This window comes from Physcomitrium patens, chromosome 5, assembly GCF_059467195.1.
Source record: "Physcomitrium patens ecotype Gransden chromosome 5, ASM5946719v1, whole genome shotgun sequence".
Classification (NCBI taxonomy): Eukaryota; Viridiplantae; Streptophyta; class Bryopsida; order Funariales; family Funariaceae; genus Physcomitrium; species Physcomitrium patens.
This window is the reverse complement of record NC_143414.1, coordinates 1,019,168-1,025,167: the sequence shown is the minus strand read 5'-3', so window position 1 is coordinate 1,025,167 and position 6,000 is coordinate 1,019,168.

The following is a 6,000-nucleotide window of genomic DNA, read 5'->3' as shown; positions in this document are numbered from 1 at the left end:
GATTCTATTCTTAAGATTTATTACAAAAAAATAAACCATAAATCTATTAATAATATTTTGGCATCTTAGAAATCCTAGAAGGTGCTCTAAACCCTAATCTACAAGCACATAAAAACTATTTTTTTGATATCTCAAAAATCCAAAATCCAAATTTTATAAAATTTATATATAAAATTTATTAATATGATTATACACAATTTAAATAAATTTGAGCCAAAATCTTATCAAATTGCTCAAGATATAATTCAAAACACAACTACTAGTAAATTAGGTCACTTACTACCCTTAGATTTGAAGCATTGACTTCAACTTCCAATATCTCCTTCATTTCAATTTAGAATCTATTAAATAGTATACCAAAAGTATAGCCAAAAATACGGTCTTTCCAACCTTGGTTGTTGATCCTTTATTGCTTTATGTGTAAGCGTGTTATATTCAAAAGAGTGACAAGAGGTACAAAATCAACACCTTAACTTTGAGCGGCCATATCTTTTTCATATAAACTCCAAATTATATAAAAGTTTCACCAAAACCATAGAAAAAAATCTAAATTTACTGATCTTAGTCTTTAAAGCTCAAATTATTCAAAAGTATAATCTTAATACCTAATAAGGCCTTAGGCAGCCTCCTTAAAGTCCATTGGGCATGATTTTTAGCAAATAAGAATAGAGATTTTCATCATCTATTTTCAATCATCCATATGGATGTCCCACCTTTTCTTTTTTCTTCCAAGATTCCTCTCCAATCCTTTTTTTAATAAGATTTATATAATATATATCCTAAACACCAAATAAAAGAATCAAAATAAAACTTCAAGAATCAACAATGTCTAATTAGGGTGATTCTAAATGTATAAAAGTTACCATCAATAAAACCAAATTCAAAAGTTACTATCAAAAAAAAATAAAGTTATATAAATTCTAATAGAAGCCCTTTTAAAGAATTTCTTTTTGGGATAGTAATCTATTCTCATCCTATAACCAACAAAATCTACTAACATGGCTCTCAACATGTTGTCTAGTATATTGTGTATTAAATATGTAAACACATTATTTTCACATGGTAGCCAAATCACAACACGACAACGTCTAAATAGAGTTACAATTTAAAAAAAAATCTTGATGAAGATCCAATAATAATTAACAAAGCTCAAAAAGCTTTGTACATTTTTTACTATTCTTGAAATCTTCCAATCCATAAAATTCTAGACCTTCTTTGGATCCATTACTAGTCCTTTCTTGAAAATAATGTATCCTAAGAAATCAACTTGACTAGTGTAGAATACACACTTTTTTAAGTTGGCATATAATCTTGCATCTCTAAGTTTTTGTAACACACAATAAAGATGAACTTCATGATCTTTTATGTTTTTAAAGTAGATTAAGATGTCGTCCAAATAATAGATGAAAAAATCATCAAGAAACTCACAAAAGACATTATTTATTAGATGTTAAAAAACAACTGGTACATTCGTGACTCCAAAAAGTATGACATTATATTCAAAATGTCCATGTCTGATTCAAAATATAATTTTTTATTCATCTCTTCCTTTAATATGTATCAAATTATATGCTCCTTATAGATCTATTTTTGTATATATCTTTGCTTAATTGAGTTGATCAAAAAGTCCTAAAATCAAAGATAAAAGATATCTATTCTTGATGGTGATTTTATTCAATCATCAATAGTCTACACACATCTATAGAGATCTATCTTTTTTCTTCACAAATAAGATAGGAACCTCAGTTGGAGATTTAAAATGGCATATGAAATTCTTAGCCAAGTTTTCATTAATATATTCCTTCAGTGCAGCCAACTCATTTTGTGATAGGCTATAGATTAATTTAAATAGTGGTTGAATTCTTTCGTGAAGATTAATGGAACAATCATAAAGATGATGCTTTGAAAGAACATTTGTATTTTTTTTTATAAAATATTCTAAAAATATTTATATTAGCCAAGAATACTACTTGACATCTTTCCACCATCAGAATTGGGCTTTGTATGTATAGCAAAAGATAACCTTTCTTCTGTAGCATGTGTAAAAGCTCTCGCATCTACTAATAAAGGTGTAAATATATTAGACTTATATATTTCTACTTGACTAATAAGATTTTGAATTAAACTATCAAAAAAATTAAAGTTACAAGAAATCTAATCTATTTAAAGAATATACTTTTTTAACTAAGATAATCATAAAATAATTAGATTTGATCGAGATGTTATTATATTAAATATTATTATGTTATTATAATCTTTCATTGCTACATTTAAAGAAATATTTTCATATATAACATCTCCAAAAGTTAATAAACAACCATCTATAATTTCTACATGTACAAGTTTAATTTTCTTGACTAATGATATCTCTTATTTTTTGATAAAATCTTTATCTATAAAAAAACCTAAAGCTCTTGAATCTAACAAAGCTAAGACTTTGTGATTTTTTGGTCTTTAATAAACTTCTATTGTAAAACAAAGTGAAAGGTGTGAAGAGAGAATATAACCTTTATTAGTAGTTATGCAAGATTTCAGTTGCATGGTCTCTATTGTAGTTGGAAAAATCTATTTTCTAATACATTGTATTCTTTGGCAACCATGCTTTTCATTTTGTGATTGCAATGTTTCTTTGAATAATGTTAAGCAGTATATTTGGTTTCTCCACAATATAAGCATAAGCCTTCTTGATGTTGTCAAGTCTTTTTTTATTCTATGAGAGATTTAAAATGTACCATATTAATTTACATTAATTCTGGCTTTGATAAATAAGTTTCTAAAAACTTAGGAGTTGCAGTCATTATTTGATTTGTTCCTCTTCAACCAAGTCTTTATTCTTGATGTCTTTCAAATAATCAATTATCGCATATAATAGCTTGAGTAATAAATTGATGGAAAGATTTTGCCTTTGACATTGCCAATAACAAATCTTTGACATTATCCTTCAATCCATGTCGAAATTGATTGATAAGGCCTTTGATATTCTAGTCTACAACGCAAGTAAGGTTTTAGAATTTTGTAACATATATGGTGGCTGACCATGATCCTTGTCGTAAAGATAAGGACTTGGTTTCTACTAATCTTTCTAGATCACTTTTTCTAAATGTGGCCTTAAATACTTCTAGGAATGAATTAAAATTATGAAGGAATTGTGAATTCTTTTCTATTAAAGGTACAAACCAAAAAAAAACACTTCTTCATAAAAGTATTCCTATAAATCTAACTTGAGTAAATCCATCAAGGTATTAGAAGGGATGTAACCTTAGATAGAGCTTGATGTTGTCGTAATGTGTGAAGTCTTGCTTAAGAATGCTCCGGGCACCTGGCTGTAGAAGAAAGAATAGAAATTGTGATAACAAAATCCTAAATAGAATACTAACAATGCTCTAATTAGACTATAATAATGGTAAACAAACGTAATCAAATTCAAAATAACTCAAAGAAATTTCAAACAAACAATAAAATTCTTAAAGAAATATTAGAATGATCACAAATTTTACTCAAATATATGTCAATTCAACCTTAATTTAATTCTAGTTAAAACCCTATTGAATTTCACTAAACTTTAGACCAAACCTAATTAAATCTTAAACCCTAATAATTCCTAAATCCTAAGTCAAATCCTTAAAAAATCTTAAATTAAACCCTATTCCAAACCCTAAACCCTAAACCAAACTCTAAATCAAATCCTAAACCAAACCCTAATCCAACCCTAAACCCTAAACCAAACCTTAAATCAAATTCTAATCAAATCCTAATCCAAACCCAAAATAAAATCATAACCAAATCTTAAATCCTAATCCAAACCCTAATCCAAATCCTAATCCAATCCTAAACTTTAATCCAAATCCTAAACCCTAAACCAAACCTTAAATCAAACCTTAACCAAACTCTAATCCAAACCCTAAATCAAACCCTAACCAAATCCTAAACCCTAATCCAAATCCTAATCCAAATCTTAATCCAAATCCTAATCCAATCCTAAACTCTAATCCAAATTCTAATCCAAACCCTAATCCAAATCCTAAACCGAACCCTAGCCAAACCCTAATCCAAATCCTAGTAATTCCTATGACAGATTTAAACCTCAATATCTAATGAATAAACCGTTGATCTCAATTCAAAACTTGCACACTTCTTAAAAATCAAGTTCAAAACAAGTAAAAAAAATTTGAAAATGATCGCAGTTATCAAATTGACGAAATCCTCAAAAATGTGTTCGGGTGTTAGCCGGCCTCCTTCTCCAATCTTATTGCCAACCTTCCAGAGCCAATTTCTCTTCTTTGCGCCGTTCGATTGGTTTCAAATTTCTCATGGACATAGGAAAATAAGTCTAATATCCTCTCACATAAGTTTTACTCCAATCCAACTAGTAGATTGCATGAAATCTTAAAAACCCTCACTGGACCTAAAATTCTACTTTCTGAGACCTTGACTCATTTAAACCTCAATATCTCTCAGTTCAACTGTTAGATCAATCTCAAATTCACAACATGTATTCAACACAACTATAACCATGAACCCAAAAAAATTCACCTATAGATCTGAAACAAAACTCTCGAAATCACTCAAAACATAAACCCTATTTTATTTCATAAAACCCAAGTCATCCAAAAAAAAACTCAACTTTGCAAAGCTCTTACAAATTCATATCAACTCCAAATCACCCAAAATCAATGCCTATAGAAACCCTATCCAACCTTCTCTCCAACTCCACTCTCTTATCTGCCAAAGAGTCCTAGAGTCGTCGTCGAGACTCGGTTTTGTGTCTCAGGGTCTGATTTTGACCCTGGTTCATAACCGGCCCTCTTTGGGTATCAATATCTAATTTTTCTAAGTAACTTTTTTCTAGATTTACTCTTAACTTTCTTCTAAAGATTCCTATATCATTTATTTTCCCAATATACTTTGATTTGCCTTACTTATGGTACTACAAAGTAAGTAGAAGTTACCTTTCTAAAAGACAGCATTGATACCTTTTAATTTTTCTACCCCTTTGGCTATTAACTATATTTCTAAGATAATTTGTTCTAATACTTTGAACTAAGATCTCTTAAATTATAATAATCTCCACACTCTTTCACCTATTAATCGTGTTACATCACGACAACGTGTTCTAAAAATCCTCAAAATTTTGATCTTATTCCATCAAACTTCTTAAGCATACTAATCCTTGTCCTTGTCATATACATAGAAGCAAAATTCCTTGGATTTGGTTGTGATGTTGATTTACTTGCTTTCTTCAACTACACAACTTCTTATTGCAGATTCTGAACTTCTTCCATAGGCGTAGGAATAGTATTTCTATAATTCATGTTAAAAATACATGGAAGTTCTATTCTTAGAGTTTTGATAAGTTCATAAAGATCTGCAAAAGTTATAAATCTATTTTTATTTTTGCTAAGAGTAGCATCCATAATCTTTCTTATAAATAATTTAGACAAATTTAAAAAATTAAATTAGAAGAAGATAATCCACAATCTCTAATATCAAATAAAAATTTCCAAAAAGAAAGATAATCCACTCTCTTTTAGGAAAAGATCAATATTAATAAATAAAATTATTTATTTAAAGATGGGTAATGTACAATCTTTAAAAATACAACAATAGAGGAGAAAAATCTACTCATTTCTAAAATAAGATAAAAATAATAAGTTAGCACTCTTATCAAACTATTAAGGATGTAAATCTTAAAGAAAGAAATTTTCAATATACACTTGTATCATTGAAAAGAATTAGAATGTCACTTCAAAGATGATATAATATTGAATTAGAATGGCTATTATCAAAAACAAGAAGACTAAAAAGTCTTAAAACAAGATTAAGGACTAGAAAAGCATTGACAAGAATGAAGGAATCCTCAATATACTCTTGCCTCTATACATATTCTTAACTAAGAAGTACATGATAATGTCTTACAGGACCTTCAAAAGGTGTTGACTGTGCAAGACAAGTATTTTAACTTGCAAGTCAAATTTTTTACATGTATGCCACATAATTAAC